The sequence below is a fragment of the Canis lupus genome, chromosome 10 (genome assembly GCF_003254725.2).
Source record: "Canis lupus dingo isolate Sandy chromosome 10, ASM325472v2, whole genome shotgun sequence".
NCBI classification, from domain to species: domain Eukaryota; kingdom Metazoa; phylum Chordata; class Mammalia; order Carnivora; family Canidae; genus Canis; species Canis lupus.
The window spans coordinates 50,870,211-50,890,862 of NC_064252.1; the positions used below are offsets into that span (position 1 = coordinate 50,870,211).

Consider the following 20,652-nt stretch of genomic DNA (forward strand, 5'->3'; position numbering starts at 1 on the left):
ATGGTCAATCCAGCAACAATGAAAAGTATAATTTATTGCTTAGTACTTGGTCGGTGTTAAGTCCCAGTACAGAACTTATTTAGTGGCCAACAACAAAGATTTCCCAAAAAAAGAGGAGGACCTGACAGAACCAAGTCAGGCAGGCTGCATAGGATCCACTGTTATAATCCAATTGGCAAGATTTCAGGCAAACAAAGAAGATTCAAAATAGGTCTCATAAGACAGAGTTCTGTTGGTTGAGGCTCTCTGGTTGGGTAAAGCTCAGGGCCACATGGTTGGCCCCATCTCAGGGCTGACAGTCACAGCAAGTATCACTTTCCTAGATGGGAAGGGTTGTCCTGTTTAATCTCAGGAGCCCATGCCATTTGTGTTCAGAAGAGTCACTTCCTTTGGGAGGACTGACCATTAACTGGAGGCTTTGTTGTATGAGATCCTGGGGCATAGGGCCCAAAAGGCCAAGAAGATATAAACTTCTTTGTGTCAAGGCTATAAATAAAGTAATCCAGTTACCCCTGAGACTGGGCAAGAGGCTGGGGGTGGGAATCGAATAGGCTGGGTCTAGAAGACTCTGGATCTTTTGCAGTTCTCTTTAGTACCACTCGGTTTAACAGCCATTCTATAATGGCTTTGTGATATTTGAGTTTTTACATCCTTAACTAGACTACTATATTTGTTTCCCAGGGCTGCCATTACAAAGTATCACAAACTGGCTGGCTTAAAATAATAAATTTGTTGTCTTGGAGTTCTGGAGGCTAGAAGTTCAAAATAAAGGTGCTAACAGGGTCACTATTGTCTGAGACTATTCAGAGATTTCCATAATTACTTTATCAGATCAAGTATGAGACATCCTCAAATGTAAAGTCAAATTTTCTTATATCTGTAGGGGAGAATCTTTCTTTGCCTTCTTCTAGCTTCTGGGGTTTTCTGGCAATCCTTGGAGTTCCTTGGCTTGTAGATACATCACTCCAAATTCTGCCTCTGTCACCACATGGCCATCTTTTCCCTGTGTCTCTGTCTCTGTGTCTCTCTCTCTCCTTATCAGGACATAGTATGACCTCATCTTAACTAACTGTGTTTGCAACTACCCTTTTTCCAAATAAAGTCACATTCTGAAGTACTGGGAATTAGAACTTCAATATATTTCTTTGAGGGACACAATTCAACCCATAATAATCTCCCTTAAGGAAAAGGACTGTGTCTCATACTTTTTTTACTCCATGAACACTTAACTCAGGAAACTCAGCAAGTTTCCTGCTTTGGGCAGATGTGAAACAAAATGAAGGACTATGATAAAAAGAAATGACACAAATTTTATGCAAGGCAGGAAAATGTATTTAATTGTAGTGAAATAATATTTTGATACTAACTGATATGTGTTTTCTATAATGCTTTTTATTTATCCTATAGCTTTTTCCCCTTGAGACACAGATTCTCTTAGGGAAGGTTGTTACAGAAAAATCAGAGAACGAGAGTGACATATACTATGTTTTAAAAGATTGGGTCCAAGAAGAAGACAAACTAATTTAAAATAATATTTGGGGGGCACCTGGGTGGCTCAGTGGTTGAGTGTCTGCCTTTGTCTCAGGTCATGATCCCAGGATCCTGGGATCGAGTCCCGCATTGAATCCTACATCAGACTCCCGGCAGGGAGCATGCTTCTCCCTCTGCCTATGTCTTTGCCTCTCTCTCTGTATCTCTCATGAATAAATAAACAAAATCTTTAAAAAATAAAATAAAATAATATTTGGTTAATCAAAGCCAGTTTATCCCCTCTCTCTTCTGCCAACCTGAGATTAAAATATGCAGAACTGAGCAGGGAAGAGGTGCAGATATCCAAGAGGAAGCAAGACATTATTGGTTACTGAGCACGGGTCCTGTGGTTTACCCTCAGGGCTAATTCCTAGGGCCAATGAAGGAAGTAGAACCTTCCCCAGAAAAGGTTAGGGATTTAGGACAAGAGAAAGGTTGTATCTTGTTTCTAGGGGGAGTCACAAGATTTGTAGGATTTTCCTGTCCAGAAGAGGTAGGAGTACATCTGAATGTTTCCTGTATCTCTGAGAAGGGTGCACGAATACCTGAGACAGAGCAGTCTGGAGGGGCCTGTGGTCAGATGCAAGAGGCTAAGAATGACTTCAGGACTGGGGCCCAACTGAAGACAGACATCTCAACAGATGGAAGTACATTCAGATAATAACTGAAGGCCAAAGTCTTCTTCTTCACCCTACCCCCAACCCACCTAGATCTCGAGTCAACCCTAAGAATGGCTACATGAACTGACAGACTATGTTTCTACTCCTATGTGGAATGAGACTCATAAATTATGTTTGGTTATTAAAAAATAAAGTTTATTCTTTCAATATTTAATTTGTGGTCTGAGATTTATTTCATAAAGAAAATGATCATTCTAAATATTCAAGTTGCTTCTTCTTTGTAGTTGGGTAATGGGAACTGAAACTGTTCTCTGAGCAGCCAGGTACTCCCAAGTGTGACCTGGCATTTTCCCAGACTACAGAAATTATTGCTGAAATCTCACTGATTGGGCCTCTAAGAGGGAGGGAAAGGGAAGTGGAAGGAGTGGGTGGGGAGGGGGTGTGTGTGATTAAACCACTCAAGTTATATTTGAAACTTTGGATATATTGTTCTGAGAGTGACTCTGGACCTTTTAGAGGGGAAGTTCTGAGCAGCTCTGAAACTGGAGGTACCTGGAGGAAACTCAGTTGTTACCAAGGAGCAAGTGTGCTAAAATTATGGTGTTAGTGTCACCAGCCCCTGTTCAGAAGGCAGCAGAGAAAAAACAGTTCTGTGTGATAGACCATGGGTTATCATTTAAAATCATCTCTTCTCTGAAAACTATGACCTCACATTTGAGGGCATCTCATAATTGGTGCAGTAAGTAAAATATGCCAGTCTTTGAATAGTCTTTCTGTTTGGGGGAAGAGAAATGGTGAGAAAAGTAGGCAGAAAGAGAAGAGGAGGAAGGGAACAGAAGCCTTCTGAAATAAATGATTTCATTTTGGAGAAGAGGTCAGAGTCAGAATGAGCCTTTGGAATTAGACTAAGATTTGAGTGTCGGTTTTACTGCTCACTAAATGTCCTTGAGCAAATATTTTTAACCACTTTGTGCCTTGAGTTTCCTATTTGTAAAATGGGATGTTATGTGAAAACCTGATGAATTTTACTACTTTGGCTCTTAATATTTATTTCTAAATAAATTGTTCATCATTTTCATTTGTATTTTAATAACCCAATGTGGTTGACAGCCTCTGATGTGGTCCCCAAATGACCTCTATTTCCTGGTAGTCATAGCCTTGTGTAATCCTTTCTCCTTGAGTGTGGGTTAGACCTAGTGAATTGTTTCTGATGAACAGAATATGGAAGAAATAATGAGATAATACTTCCTATATTGGGTTATAAAATACTGGCTTTTGTCTTTTTTTAAAGAATTAATTAATTAATTAATTAATTAATTAATTTGAAATAGAGCATGAGCAGAGGGGGCAGAGGGCAAAGGAGAAGGAGACACCCTGCTGAGCAGAGAGCCTGATGCAGGGGTTAATCCTAGGACCCTGAGATCATGAACTGAGCTGAAGGCAGAAGTTTAACTGACTTAGTCACCCAGGCACCCTTGGTTTCTTTCATTCACTTTCTTTGTCTTTTTTTCTCTCCCTCTCTCTTTCTCTTGGATTACTTGCACTGAGGAAGCATGCTACCAGGTGGTGAACAACTCTGTGGAGATGGCTACATGGTATGTTGGGGAACTGAGACCCTCAGAGCAACAACATAGAGAAACTGAAGCCTGCCGACAGACCAAGTAAGTGAGCTCAGGAGTGGATCCTTCATTCCTGACCAAGTCTTGAGATGACTGGAGCCTCGGAAAATAGCTTGGCTGCAATATCATGAGAGATCTTGAGCTGGAGGCACTCAGCTAAGGTGCTCTCAGATTTTCTGACCCATAGATAATGTGTGAGATCATGTTTGTTGTTTTCAGCTTCTAAGTTTTGGAATAACTTGTTATGTAGCAATATATAACTGATACATGGCTCAAGCCCATCTTACAGTGGGCCCAATGGGTTCCCAAACTCACCTTGTGGTTATTTTTTCATTTCCAGAATATACAGTTAGAATAGATACACTCCACAACTGGCAGAGACCTCACAGTCGTCCTCCGACACATGGAATATTAAGATAGAAAAGACCAAGTGGAAGCCACTAGAACTGTCTCTACCTACAAAAACAGTAAACCAAAAGCACCAATTCTCGGAGGAATTGTAGAGATTGATGCTGCTTGGAAGGACTTACAAGACACAGAGGTTGTGAGGATGCCTGGGTGGCTCAGTCGACTGAACATCTGCCTTCAGCTCAGGTCATGATCCCAGGTCCTGGAATCAGGCCCCCCATCAGGCTCCTTATTCAGCCGGGAGCCTGCTTCTCCCTCTCCGTCTGTCTGCTGCTCCCCCTGCTTATGGTCTCTCTCTGTCTCTTTGTTAAATAAATTTAAAAAATCTTCAAAAAAAAAAGATGCAGGGTTGGGATCCAACCAAAATGAAAATGGACTGCCATAAACTTAATACATGATGGCACCAATTGTAGTTGCTTTTCCAGATGCGGTTTTGTTGCTGGAGCAAATCAACACATCTCTGGCACACAGCTATTGATCTGGTAAATGCTTTTATTTTTGTACCTATTTTGTAACAACCATCAGAAGCAGGTGGCTTTTATCTGGGAAGGCAGCAATACACCCTCTCTGTCTTACCTCAGGAGTCTATCAGCTCTAGAGCTATATGTCACAATCTAGTCTGCAAGGACCTTAATTGCCCTTTTCCATAAGACATCACACTAGTCATTACTTTGATGATTTTATGCTTATTGGACATGGTGAGCAGAAAGTAGCAACTATTTTAGACACATTGATAAGACATTTGTGAGCCAGAGAGTGGGAGATAAATTCCACAGAAATTCAAGGACCTGCCACTTTGGTGAAAGTTCTAGAGGTCCAATTATCTAAGATATGAAGAGATTTCTCATCTAAGGTGAAAGGCAAATTGCTGCACTTGGTTCTTGTTACCATTAAGAGGCACTATGCCTGCTGGTCTTCTTGGAATTTTTGAGGCAACATATCTCTCATTTGGACATGCTGCTTTGACCCATTTGCTGAGTGACCTGAAAAGCTGCCTGTTCTGAGTGAATCCCAGAATAAGAGTAGGCTCTGCAACAGGTCAAGCTGCTATGCAAGCTGTTCTGCTAATTGGGCCATATGACTCAGAAGATATGATAGTACTTGAAGTAATAGTGTCACATAGGAATGCTGTTGCAGCCTTTAGTAGGCCCCTATCCTACAGATGAATCACAGGACAAACCCTAAGAATTTTTTAGCAAAGCCATGCTTTCTCTTTTTGAGAAACAATTATTGGCTTTGTTACTGGGACTTAGTAAAGACTAAATGCTTGACCATGAGTTGCCAAGTTACCATATGACCTGAGATGCTCAATATGAACTGGGTATCATCTGATACAGCACTGCATCATCAAATGAAGTTGTATGTATGAGACTGAATTTAAGCAAGCCCTGGAGGCACAAGTCAATTGCATGAGGAAGTAGCCCAGATTCCATGCCCCCTACTCCTGCTACATTTCCTCCTTTCTCTCAACCACACTAATGGCTTCATGGTGCGCTCCCTAGGATGAGCTGACAGAAGAAAGTACTTGAAATTGGTTTACAGATAATTCTTCATGATATGCAAGCACCATCTGAAAGTGGACAGCTGTAGCAATACAGCCCCACTTAGGGACAGCCTTGAAAATACCATGTTGAAGAGAAATCCTTCCTGTGCACAGGACTTTGGACAGGGCATATATAGTTTTCATTTTGCCTGGATTGATAAATGGCCTAACATATGGGTCTATATCAACTGAGATATGGGCTGGGGTTAAGTATTTGGCTAGATGGTCAGGGACTTGGAAAGAACACATTGGAAAATTGGTGACAAGGAAATCTGGGGAAGAGATATGTACGTAAACCTCTCCAAAAGGACACGGAATATGAAAATACTTGTGTTCCATATGAATGCTCACCAAAGAAAGATTTAAATAATCAGGTGAATAGGATGACATCTTCTGTGGATGTCAGTCAGCCTTCTTCAGTCACTTCTGTTATTGCCGATTGGGTTCATGAACAAATAGCCATGGAATCAGGATGGAGGTTATGCTTGCTCAGCAACATGAACTTTCATACTTTCAACATGGACTTATGTGGATAAAGCCACTGCTGTATGCCCAATCGGCCAATAGCAGAGACTAACAAGGAGATCCCAAAATGGCATTTCCTGGGGGATTAGCCAGTCACTTGACTGTTAATTACATTGGTCTGCTTCCATCATGGACTGGATAGCATTTTGTCCTTATTGCATATGGATTTGCCTTTTCTTCTTGTCTTCTTGCAATGCTTCTGCCAAAGCTACTATTTGTGAACTGACCAAATATTTTATCAAAAACATGGTATTCTACACAGTATCACTTCTGATCAAGGAACTCACTTTATTACAAATGAAGTTAGGCAATAGGTCCATGCTCATGGGATTCACTGGGCCCACCATGTTACTCATCATTTTGAAGCAAGTGATAAAGTAGAACGGTGTAATCACCTTTCGAAGGTTCACTTATGATACCATGTAGGTGGCAACACTTTGTGGGGCTACAGCAAGGTCCTCCAGATTGCAATAAATGCTCTAAATCAATATCCGTTATATTGCTATTTCTTCCATAGGAAAGTTCACAAGTCTAGGAATCAAGGAGGTAGAAAGTGAAGTTGCTGTTTTCATTATTACCCATAATGATCTTCTAGTACAATTTTTGTTTCTCATTCCCACAACTTTAGGCTCTGCTGCTCCAGAAGTCTTAGTTCCAAAGGGAGAAATGTTTCTACCAGGAGATGCAACAATGATTCCAATGAACTGGAAGTTGAAACTTTGGGGTCCTAAGGCCCCTGAATCAACAAGCAAACAAGGGGTTTACTAGATAGCTATGGGAATGATCTTGACCATCAAGAGGAAATTGAGTTGCCATCACATTGAGTATTTCTGGAATGTTGGAGATCTTCTAGGGCAACTTTCAGTGTATCAATATTTTGTGATTATTAACTCAATGGAAAACTACAACAACCTCCACAATTCAGGTAGGACTGCCAATGGCCCAGACCCTTCAGGAAAAACATTTGGAAGCGGACAAAGGAATGTGACCAACTGCAGAAAAAGGACTGTAATCATCATGAGTACTTTTTCTTTATTTAGATATGTATATGGGTGTGTGTGTGTGTGTGTGTGTATTGAGCAAATATTTTTGTTTTCCTCCTTCTCTTTCATCTCCTTATCTAAGATATACTATGTGTAATTAACATCATATCTCAATATTTCAGCTATAGTATATCAAAGAGCGATGTATGAATTAGCAGGAAAATAAAGATCACTCGACACAAAAAGGATTTTCATTCTCCTTTGGTGAAAGGATTAACACAGGGGTTGGTAAACTATGGCCCAAGGGCTGGCCATCTGCTTTTGTAAATAATGTTTAGTTGGAATACAGCTACATTCATTCAGTTACCATATTGTCAATGGCTACTTTCATGCTACCATGTTAGCACTGAGTAGTTGCAATAGAAACCATGTGGCCTGCAAAACCTAAAATATTTACTGTTTGACCCTTTAAGAAAGAGTTTTCTGACCTCTGGGTTAGCATGTTATTGGTTTTATGAGGATAGTTGTATTATGTTAGGCAGAAGCATGACTTTGTTACTACCTTTATTTGGAGATTAAATATGGAGGAGATAAGTATGGGTGCCAAGTTTACAAAGGTTGGATTGTGGTGGCTTTGTAAGGTGTCATCTTGGCCAGGTTGAGTTACATTTCTCAGAATTCCCTTTCTTATGTTTCCAGTTAGGCTGGACCACAAGAGAGATTCTCCTGGGCAATTTGGAGAGTGCATGTAAAGCAATAGCTCACTTTTTTGTAGTTTACATGCATTGTCTGCTGGCTCTCCTTGGTGTGGGACAGTGGCCAAGGTTGAAACTGCTCCATCTTCTCCTGGATCCTTTTTCAGCTTCTCTTTCATTCAGAGGAGTACTATATGTCTTCACTCCTGTTGTGATATTCACTATTGATTGCTAATGTGTACTCAGTGTGTGTGTGTGTGTGTGTGTGTGTGTGTGCATGTGCTTGTGCATGTGCATGTTTGCCTGCATCCGTATGTGTATATTTAGCTCTGTGACAAAAAGCCAAGGCTTTGGATGACAGAGGTCAGAAGCAGGAACTGACATAGTTTTATGTGCCAGCTTGAGCTCTCCCCACTTTACATCCTGACTGCCTGCCCTAAGGACTTCAAGTTCCAGTATCAGATGCAACGACAACAACCTTAGAGACACTGTTTAGCCAAATCCTACAATTGTATCAGGTCAAATCTCTGAATAGATGGATCACCAACCCATTTTGTGCAGATATTTCATAGAGGAACAACCTTTCTGACTAAACCCTGACTGATATGCCCAATAATCATTTGTAGAAATGTTTAAAATATTCAAGTAGGTAGATTTATGTTTTGCTAGACTTCTGTTGTTAATTTTTTCCTTTTTTTAAGAAAGATTTTATTTTTAAGTAATCTCTACACCCAACGTGGGGCTCAAACTTACAACCCCAAGATCAAGAGCCACATGCTCTACTGACTGAGCTAGGCTGGCACCCCTTCTGTTGTTAATTTCTAAGTCTTATCACATCTTGTTCAATGAAAGTGCTTGTATGAGTACTGCCTTTTAAAGTTTGTGAAGGTTTTCTTTATGACCTAATACATGGTCAGTTTTAATAACTGCTTCCACATATGTTTCAGAACAATGTGTAGTCTCTGTTGAGTGCAAAGTTCTATATAACTCGTTACTATGCTATATAAATTCTGTATATTCTTAGTTAATTTTATCTATTTGATCTATTTCAAAGATAAGTGTGTTAATGTCTTCTAATATGATGGTAGCCCTGTCAATTTCTCTGTATTTCTAGTATCTGTGATTTATACATGTTTGAAACTATATTGTTAGTTGCATAAAAGTTCATGACTGGTATAACATCTTGGTGGAACATACCTTTTATCAATTTGAAATATCTATTTTTCACTCTTTTTAATATTTTTATACCATCTTATTATCTGCCACTACTATTTAATTAGTAATTGAAATAATATGTAAAGTGCTCAGTGTCATGCCTAAACAGTAGTACACAGGCAATCAATGGTAGCTGCTGCTATTATTGTCATCATTATAATAATTATTATTCTGGGTCCCACTGCAGACAGGTTGTCTGATCTCTTTGGGGGACAAGAGGAAAAGAAAGGACTGAAGGACTCTAGGTTAAGAAAAAAAGCAACTGCCTCACAGGCGCTGCATAGTGATGCTTAAGGCTCCTTCTCCCCTGAAGAAGGTGATGGAAACTCCAGGGAAGAGAGGCCCCACACTTGGACAAATCACCAGAAAGCCTGCCAAGAGAAGTCTCCTAAGCAGCCAAGAGAAAATAATAGAAACAGATTTTCTTATTGGATTTTGGCCTTTCTGCTTTTGAGGCCCAGCTGAAACCAGGAATAGAAAAAAGCAAAACAGTCAGACCTAGGAGTAGACATATTGCTGTGGTTGGAAGGTCAGATTGATCTCTTCTGAGATCCCCTCATATTTTTGCACATACAGGCCTATAAAAGCAGTGCCCACAGCAGTGATCATTTTCCACCCTCAGTGGAATTCTTAACTCTGCCAAACTTGAATGTATTTAAGATTCTAGTCTCAATGCCTCATTCCCCACATCTTCATCTCTCAGGTCTGCCCTGCAGTTGGATCCATTTTTATTCTATTAGATGTCCTTGGTTTTTTTTTTTTTTTTGTGATGTTCGCTTTCAATTGCTAATGTGCACTCAGTATGCATGTTTGCTAGCACATGTGTATGTTTGCCTCTGTGTGTGTGTGTGTGCACACACATGTATCTGTCTGTTTTGGGAGCCCCTAGGTCAGGGTAGCCTTGCCAACTGGATACTTGATTGCCTAAAAATCCCTTGACCCTAAATCCCTCCACCTGCTTGAAATTCTTCACTTCTTTACTTCTTTTTACCTTGCTGCCTGAAATACATAGAATCACAAAAGATTAATGCTTGAAGGTGCCTTAGAGATTAATTAGTTCAAACATCTTATTTCACTAAAGAGGGAAGTGGAATCCAGAGAGGTGAAATGACTTGCCCCAAATCACTCAACTAGGAGGAGGCAGCATGGAGTATCTCAAGATGGAAGAAAGTACATTCCCAGAGGTAGGAATGGATAAAACAGAGGTTGGAAGGCACATGGCCTCTGCTATTCTGGCCCTACTACTAACAACACAATATACTCTGAAGAGAAAAATTCCAACCACAATAGCAGGATGGCAACAACTACAATTCATCTGTACAGTGTTTAAAATCCTTCCATATACATTATCTCATGTAAGCTTACTCCATGAGAAGGAGCTATTATTCCTAGTGTAGTGAAGATAAAATTGGGGCCAAGAAAATAGGAAAAGGCGTGGAAAATAGAAAATGCATCCATGGAAGTGTGCTGGATATGCTGGTTGTCTGTCTGTCACTATCCCATTTCTAAGAGAGCCACAATTTTGTTCGGCTTTTTCCATTCCTCCCACATCAGGTGCCTTGGGGAAAATGACCACACTCCCAAGTTTTAGGGATGGCTTTGGTAGGCTAATGGATAACTCTATCTCCTTCACAGTGAATGATATAGGAATGGGCATGTGAGGCTATTTGGGCCATTTTATGGGATGAAAAGCTGTGTATACAGTGTAGTGTTCAGGAAAGCCTTTCTTTACTCTTCTGAAAGAGGATTGGAAGTTCTTCTCCTTTCCCACTGGAAAGGAATGAAGAATCACATAGTTCCAATTGCTACAGGACCATGAGGCAAGCCAGTTTCAGGATGAAGCTGACAGAGAAAGCAAGCTAGAGAAGTAGAAAGAATCTGAGTCTTTTAGGATCTCACTGAGTTGCTAGAGCAACCAACTCTGGAACTTACCTTACTTTTGGGCTTGTGGTTAAGTGAGCCAATGTATCTCCTCTAGAGACTTGTTTGGAAGATTCTATTACTTCAGCATCCTACAGCAGGGACAAGGGGATGAACCTCATGGCTGGGAATAAATTCTGTGTACTTCTATAAAGAATGATTCTGCTGGTTTTTCTGCTACATTTAAACATCTCTCTCAATAAATATAAAATACAATATGAAGAAGCTTGAAATATAAAATATTTTTCTTACAGATCCTTTAAATCCACCATTAGAGTAAACATTCCTATATGGCCTCTAAAGTGTGCCAGCTTTGAGCCAGACTATATTCAAATCCTGGCTCCCATGGCTTCCCAGCATGTGACCTTAGGTAATTTAATTGGCCTTTCTGTACAACAGTAACCTCAACTGCAACATTGGGTTAATGATAATGCCTACCTTACAGAGTTGTGGAGAAGATTAAATAAATTAATATATGGAGAGAGTTTAAAAGTGTGACTATAAAGGATCAAAACACTTACATATTTTTATGGTGAAAAGCAGAAAGGATAATCCAGAGACCTAATTACTATCAATAGTATATACTACTAATAGTGCATACTAATGTGGTTCTGGTATATTTATTAATAATGTATTTCCTATAATGTGCCAAGTATCTGGGTAGGTATTTTACATGCGTTTTCTCTAACTCTGATAATAACTCTGAGGTAAGATTGATTTGCTTCATTTTCACAGAAGAAACTGGTGTTCACAGAGGCTAAGAGATGTGGCCAAAGTTTCATGGCCAGTGACTGCAGAGCCTGGATTTGAACCCAGGTGTAACTCCAGACCCCAGTCTCTTTCCCCTACCATGCAGCTTCCCAGAGCACCTCAGTCAATCATCCTTCTGGGGAGCAATGAATTTAGGTTTAGGAACAATCCCAAGAAAGAGCAGAGAAAGAAGCATGCAAACCAGAAAGTGAGGTACAAAAGAAATAGAAATGTTTGGAGATGGGAAAAGGCTCAGACACATACTAAAGCTACCCTCCAAATTCTGCCCTTTTCCAAATGACCAGAATTGCAGTCGAAGGTACTGTTTCTTTTGAACAATATTTCCCAAGTCTGAGAAGACAGGATGCACTAGGGATTCTTTTAGCTTTGCCATTTGGGAATGGAAAAGCAGGGAAGAAGTGAAGGGGATGGAATTAGAAATTCAAATGGTATCTGATGAAATCACTTTGGACTCCATAGTTATTAACCCCACGTTGGCTCATTCCTCTAAATCTTGAGCTCCCTCTCAAGTGTACTATACATTAAGTGCCAGAAATTATTGATCTCCCCTTTCATACAGCTGGTACATCTCCCTACCACTGAAATGTAAAGAAGCAATAAATGCTGAATAAGATGTTTCTTCTGGAAAGACCAATAGTGAACAAATTCTAAAGATGAGGCAGCCGTGGTAAGTATCTTTCTGAAAAATAGAGACCTGCTATAGGCAGACCTGCCCTAGAGGATCTGCTACGGAATCTTTTTTTTTTTATTAGAAGGATTTGCCCCAAGCACATTCACTCAAATAATAAAATGATAGTGATGTTTTAAAGAATTTAGAAAGGTCTCTAAACTCCTTTCTTGTTAGGATAGATTATTATAAAATGTTCCAGATAGTTTTTAGAGCTTGACATAAGTCCAAAGCAAATCTCTGCTGTAAGGTCGTATTGGTAGAATGATTAAGAGTTATGTGGTATTCTTTGTAGAGAGGTGTTCATTTGATGAGGAATTGGGGAAAACTTTTTCATATGCGGCTCTTAAATTCTGGCTTCTGTCCTTGGTCAGAAGTTAACCACCTCTAGTTAAGATAATTAGCAGCATGTAAGACAATGCTTGAGGTTTAACTCAACAGAAGGTAGGAAGGGAAGGATGCAAGGGAGGCAGAGGCCAAGTCTCAGACTTAATTGCCAGAAGCAAAGTGAGTGTGGTTGATTCCTGAATAGGCCAAAGGCCAGACAGTAATCAGAATGATCCGATCTATAGAGATTTTGGTGTTGGTTCATTGTTCAGGTAATTCCTGGGATGGAAAGAGATGCCTAGCCCACAAAGCCCTCTTGATTTGCAATTTTTTATTTTTTTAAAGATTTATTTATTTGAGAGAGGGGGGAGGGGCAGAGAGAGAGGATCTTCAGATTCCCTGCTGAGTGTGGAGTCAGATTCAGGGCTTGATCTCAGGATCCATGAGTTCATGACCTGAGCTGAAACCAACAGTTGGATGCTTAACTGACTGAGCAACCCAGGCACCCCTGATTTGCAATTTTTAAAAGATAGGTCTGGTGAATAAGAACTTGGCTTACATTACTGCTAAAGTGAGTCACAGCACCTCATTCAGTAACTAGCCCTGGATGAATTCACAATGCAAAATCCCTAGAATACAGATGTGATCAAGTACGCCTGAGGATGGAATTTTTACATCAATGTCACAAGAACACGTGAATCTTCCCCCCCATAGATCTGAAACCACTTACTGGGTAAACATGATCAGAAGGAAAGCACACACTCAAAACATTCACAGGTTCTTCAACACTGATCCTGGACTTATACTAATTTATTGGGGCCCACAACATCAGTAGTGAGCCTTATGAGGGACAAGTTTAAATGGAATTTTGACCCAATGCAACTCATAGTTAGTCCTTTGGAACCTCAAACTCTTTTCCAATAGCTATTTCCCCATGACCTAAAGATAGAGACTGAATTGGACAGCTTCAGGAACTGGAAGCATCACACTGACTTCTTGACTCAGGGAATATGGACCATTATAACAGAGAGCCAAGTGTAAGTTCTTGGAATACTCCCTAATTAGCAAAACACAGAAAAGCAATATTACTGCATGACACCTATTATCACCTGGCAATATACTGTACAATTATTTGTGTATGGTCTTTTTCTCTCCCTAGAATGTAATTTCCTTGAGGGCAGATATTTTGCCTGTCCTGTTCACTGCTCTATCTTGAGTGGCTAGGACAATGACTGGCACATAATAGGTGCTCAGTTAATATTTATTGACAAGATGCATGACTAAATTCCTGAGAGAAATTTCAGAAGATAGTGCCATCATCAAAGATTTGAAAGATAGAGGTATGGTGATTCCCACCACATTTCTATTTAAGTAAACACGAATGGGTCTTGGAGTATAAAAGTGAACAATCAGAAACCTAATCATCTGGCATTTCAAACTGCAACTTTTGTTCCAAATGCAATGTTCTTACTGAAACAAATAAATGCTACTAACACCTGGAACACAGCTAATCATCTAGTAAGTGCTTTTATTTTTACCCCTAGTCCAGTATATATTAATACTTGAGATTGTTGATTTTACCAAAATAACAGGTTGATTTTACTTGGCAATGACAACAGTATAACTTCACTCCTACCTCAGCTATACAACTTTTTGTCACTGTACTATATTTGTTAAACCAAACCTTAACCATCTCATTATCCCACAGAACATCATTATGATTTGCTCTATTGATGACAGTATGCTTATAAGACCATGTATTAATTACTGTAGTATATTAAACTACCCCAAAATTTAGTGGCTTAAAACAAAAATAGATATTTATTTCTTACAATTTTTATGGATCAAAAATTCTAATGGGAAAGGATACAGAGGGCTTACCTCTACTGTGTTGAAGGGAGCCTCAGCTAGAAGACTCTAAGGCTGCACTTGGAATAATACAAAGGCTTCTTCATTCATGTGTCTAGCAATTGATACCAGCTGTTACCTAGCTAGGTTCCAAGGGCAAGTGTTGAGAGAAAAAGGGAGAGGGGCCAGGGAAAGAGAGAGAGAAAGAGAGAGACATAAGTTGCATCCTTTTTATAACTTAGTCTTAGAAGTCACATAGCATCACATAACAGTATTTCTTTGATTGGAAGCAAGCTCCCAGCCAGGTTAAAGAGGGGATGAAACATCACTCCCCTCTTAATGGGAACAGTGACAATCACATTGTAAGAAGAACATGTGGGATAAGATAAAGTGTGGATATATTTGGAAAATATAATCTGCATGGATTCAGAAGTAGCAGGTACTCTAGATACATATGCATGCCAAAAAGTGAGCAATGAAGCCTTTGAAATGCAGCGGTCTACTAGTGATCAAATGCAATTAATGAACCATGACTGGATCCTGGTTTGGTAAAAACAGCTATAAAACACTGCAATCTCCATCCATAATTCCCAACTTGAATATAAAACGAATTTCCTGTTCTTTCACCGTTCTATGTTTATGGTGTTTAAATTCAAAATTTAGTTTATAGGTTGTAGAATATTGATATGAGGTCATATTGGACTAAAGAAGAAATAGGCAACACTCAGAAATCTGTATGCAGTGTCTAATGAAACTTTGGATTGTCCTCCTTCAGAGAAGAGGTGAGCATATTTTTGGTTATTACGAGGAAGAAATGCATTATATTTAGTAGGAATTTGTGTGTGTGTGTGTGTGTGTGTGTGTGTATCTAAGTATGGAAACAAGGGTGCATGTGGATATTGAATATTCAAAAGGGTGAGCAGTAGTACCTAATATTGTACAGGAAAATTAATTTCTTATTTGCAATAACCTGAGTACATTTCTGTTGCTTGTAACCACAAAACCCAACTGATAGACCTCCCCATGTCAGAGAGAGTAACAGCAACCACAGGATCGGAAGTAAATTCCATCATCCAGACCAACAGCTAGGAGAAAACCAGCAATAGCATTCAGTGATGAGGGAGGTTTTGCTACCAACTGAAGACACCAGGAAAACTGCACCATAACCTTATAAGGGTTAAATGAGTCAGCCTTTGAAAAGTACTTACAACAGTGGTTAGGTAGAAAGGACCATACAAGTGTTCAACAATAATAATTTAAATAGTGCTAGCAAGAGAAATTAAACAGCATATAACTTTGAGGGGATTTCCACAAGGAAAAAGAGGGAATTTGAGAGGTTAAATGCCCCAGTCATTCTGTGATGGTGGTTCAGAGCCAAAGATATTTTTGCTACCTTTGAAATGGTTATCCACCTTAGTCTGCCTAACATTATCTCTGCCTAGATGATTGAACTAACCTACTAATTGCTCCCCACAACTTCCACTCTCGACCTCCCAACTCATTCTTCATATTGCAACCAGGATGATTGAAATTGAAAGTCCAATTATGTCATTCTCCAGATGAAAATCCTCCATTGTTTCTGCACTACTGATGCTTGCCAATGTCTCCATGTTTTTTCAATTCTCTAATTTTGTAAAGTTCTCTTCAAGTGATTGTGCTAAAAGAATAGCTAGCTCAAAACATTAAGCATATCTCTAGAGTGCTTACTATTCCTAGTGAAAAACAACATCAACAAAATTAATCTAACATCCATTGAATTATATATATGTGTGTGTGTGTGTGTGTGTGTGTGTGTGTATGTTAGTTACTATGCAATATGGGAGTTAAATATGATCAGTGTATGAATACATCAGTGTATCAGGATTCAGTCAGAGAAGCAGACCATCTTGAATATTATAGAAAAAAGGACCTAGTATAGCAATAAGACCTCTTATAATTAGAGGGAAATTTGGAGAAGTAAAGCCCAAAATACAGAGTTAGAGGATGAGAGAAAATGGCTAGCCAATCCTCCTGACATATTGGCATGATTGGACAAGTTACAGCCTGCTGGGGAATTTGAGAAGCCAGGCTCATCAGCTGCTGGAGTAGGTCTGTGAAGAGCTGGTGGAGAAATCTATTGCCTTTGCATTTGAGGCCAGGCCTGGGATTGCTGTCGGTAGGCAGTGCCAGCTGCTAGAAAGGAAAGCTAGACAGCTAGTGGGAAGAGCCAGGCTTATCTAGAGCACAGCACCTCTAACATCTCTCATTGCATACAACCACAACTTTCAGACATCATTGCTATTTAATTTCTGCCTTCTAAATCTTGTGAATATTTTTGGTTTGGACAGCTTTAATTAAACCATCCAGGGAAGGAAATTCTGGACATTCTAGCTTAGCCAAGTTGATACAGTACAAATTCATTATAATCAATAAACATTTAAATAAATTACTCATTTATATCTCTCTTAAACCATTTAACTAAATTACTAGGTTTTGCTTTCTCATTCTGTTGGTTCACAGATTCTTTAAGGAGGAAAATTTTTATTGTTTTCTCTCTGATTTTAAATATTCTTTCATCATCACCACAATCATACTAATACACATTTTCTTAGTCAACTTGAGCTACTATAAAAAATACCAAAGACCAGGTGGCTTAAAAAGCAAACATTTATTTCTCACAGTCTGGAGGCTGGGAAGCCCAATATGAAGGTGCTGGCAGATTTAGTGTCTGCTGAGAGCTCTCTTCCTGGTTTTCAGATTGCTGCCTTCTTGCTGTGTCATTGCACAGTGGAGAGAGAAATGACTCTGGTCTCTTTCTCTTCTTAGAAGGATGCCAATCACAATATGGAAGCTCTAGCCTCATAACCTCGTTGACACCTAATTCCCTCTCAAATGCCCCAACTCCGATTATGATCACACTGGAGATTAGGGTTTCAACATATGAATTTTGGGGGGACACATCCAGTTCATGGCATGCATGCACATACACACACACACCCCATCATAAAGTACTAGATGTCTTTAAGGTATGTTGTAGATTGGGTTCCCTAGAAGCATATCCTGAAATGGGGATTCTTGTTCAAGTGATTTGTTGGAGAAGAGTGAGGGAAGTAGGGAAGGGGAGAATGTGGTCTCAACTGGATGCTAGTTTAAATCGGATCCCTGGGAAAGTTCTAGAGCATAAATTGCACCAGTTGGTCCCATCTCAAGGCAAGGGGACTGGCTCTTGCCAGTCAGTCACCGGCTGAGATCTGTTGGTGGGGTGATCGATGGGTGCAAAGCATTTGGCTGAGAGCAGCTCTCTAGACAGCAGACAGCTGTGCGAGTTATTAGCCAACACTTAATTGGTAAAGAGGATGGGTGGAGCCCAACCTCATCCACTGTAAGGTTCATTAGAAACCTCTGTATAGAGACTGTGTGGGAACTCAGCCAGCTAAAGCAGAAGGCTCACAAAAGAATCTTCTGTTTCTACTCCCTTTGTTTCTGTTGTGACCTCAGACATGCCATTGATTCTATAGCAGTTTGGTGTCTTGGCTCCTCCTTTTAGATATCCTTCTGTGGCTCAGTGCTTGGTTATGGATGCTACATTTGCCATTGGACACATGGTTCCTGTTTTTCATTTGTGTTACCAGCCTCAGGTTGTCTGGGGCTCATGTTTGGATGCCCACTTCTGTTTCAGAGCCCAGCAGGGTTCTCAGGCTCCCTCTTACCCTAGTACCCTACCTCCCACCTCAGCATTATTATATACAGCATAACATAATCACACCCATATAAAAGTTTCCACACATAGCCTCATTCCAAAGAACTGCTTCTATGGTTTGATTATTTGCTCTGATCCTACCATTGCTCTCCTTTTTAGCTCATTATTTGTTATTTATTGCTGTATAACAAATGATCCCCCAAATGTACCAGCTGAAGACAACTAAACTTCTCATCATTTCTGTGAGTCAGAAATTTGGGGGCAGTCTATCTGGGTAGCTGTAGTTCAGAGGGTCTCATGAGGTTGCAGTCAAGATGTTGGCCATGATTGCAGTCATCTGAAGGTTGACTGGGCCAGAAGATCTGATTCCAAGATGGTGCCCACTCACATAGTCCAGTGGGCAGAGGCCTCAGTTCCTTGCTGGCTGTTGGAAAGAGGCTGTGGTTTCTCACCACATGGAATCCTCTATGGGGCTACTTGATTGTCTCCAGGACATGGCAGTTTACTTTCCCCAGAGTAAATGATCCAAGAGCAAGTGATCCAATGTCTTTTAAGACCTAGTCTCAGAACTTATAGACAGTCACTTTTGCCAAAATTATTTGTTAGACATGAGTCACTAAGTCCAGTCTACACCCAAGGGGAGTGGAATTAAGCTGCATTTCTTCAAAAGGGAAGTATTAAAGAATTTGTGGATATGTATTTTTTTAAAGAATTTATGGACATATTTTTTTAAAGATTTTATTTATTTATTCATGAGAGAGACACACTGAGAGAGGCAGAGTCATAGGCAGAGGGAGAAGCAGGCTCCATGCAGGGAACCCGATGTGGGACTTGATCCCAGGACTCCAGGATCACACCTTGAGCCAAAGGCAGATTCTCAACCACTGAACCACCCAGGTGTCCCTGTGGAGATATTTTAAAACCAACACATACCTACTACATTTGCAGGGTCCCTGGGCAGCTATTTCCTGGTCCTCACCTATGTGGGATACTTGTAGGACTGAGGTAGCAGATTCTGAACCAAGAGAGTGAGATTTATATCCATAAAGGGATGATCACATCTAGGGCATCCAAGAATTGGTGAGAGAGAGAGATGCACAGTAAGGGGGAGAAAGTAAAAGAAAATGGGCTCTGGTTCAGACAGGTTGAGATTCAAGTCTCCACTTTGACATTTCTAACCTGGCTTGGGAAAGTCATTTAATTCAAGCCAATAAATGTTTTTTGAGTATCAATCATTAGTGCACTGGATAGTGGTGACAGAGTTCTGAAAAAAATTCACTTTTGTGGTACTTATAGTCTAGTTAATCAGACAGACATTAAATGAATCATCATTTCAATTGTGATGGGGGTTATGTCTATCAGAGCACATCCCAAGGAGATTTAGCCTTATCTAAGGAATAAAGGAAGACCTCCTTGGGGAAGGGATATTTTAAGTTTAAATTTGGAGGATGATCAAGATTTAGCCAGGTAAGGGGCATCTGGATGTCTCAGTCAATTAAGTACCTCCCTTTGGCTCAGGTCATAATCCTACATAAGGCTCCCTGCCCACGGAGGAATCTCCTTCTCCCTCTCCCTCTGCCCTTCCCCCCACTCATATGCATTCTCTCTCTTTTTCAAAATAAATAAATAAAATCAAAAAAAAAAAAAAAAAAAGAGCCAGGTGACAGAAACAGATAGTGCAAAGGTTGTGAGGAATCAAGACCCTTGAACTTCTAAGGAGACAAAAGAAAATCAGAGCGGCAGGAATGTTGATGGTGAAGGAGACAGTGGGGAGAGATGAGCCCGGAAAGCTGGCTAGAGACCATGCTTCTCTGAATTTCAGAGGCCACATTAAGGATAGGGACTCATATCTATAGGTCCCCAACAATGGTCAGGCCAACTACTGATTTTTTAATATTCTACCAACATCTTGGACGAGCATGGATCCATTTTTAAAGTTATTTTAATTCCGTTATAGTTAACATACAATGTCACATTCATTTCATGTGTACAATATAGTGATTCAATATTATTCAGTGCTCATCATCATAAGTGAACTCTTTAATTCCCATCCCCTGTTTCCCCCATCCTCCTGTGCACCTCCTCTCTGGTAACCATCAGTTTATTCTGTTTAGTTAAGAGCCTATTTCTTGGTTTGTCTGTCTCTCTTTTTTCCTTTGTTCATTTTATTTGTTTCTTAAATTTCCCTTATGACTGAAATCACATGATATTTATCTTTGACTGACTTATTTCACTGAGCATTATACTCTCAACTCTATCCATGTTGTTGCAAATGGTAAGATTTCATTCTTTTTATGGCCGA

At 39.9% G+C, this 20,652-nt stretch overlaps 1 long non-coding RNA gene across 1 annotated transcript in view; it reads right to left on the reverse strand.

The window, feature by feature from the left end:
• The window catches only part of LOC125756005 (uncharacterized), a 71,438-nt gene extending 56,622 nt beyond the window's left edge, over positions 1 to 14,816 (reverse strand). Inside the window, exon 1 of the long non-coding RNA XR_007413794.1 lies at positions 14,705 to 14,816. This is a non-coding gene — a long non-coding RNA (uncharacterized LOC125756005). The remainder of the gene's footprint in view (positions 1 to 14,704) is intronic.
• Between the last annotated feature and the right edge of the window lie 5,836 nt (positions 14,817 to 20,652).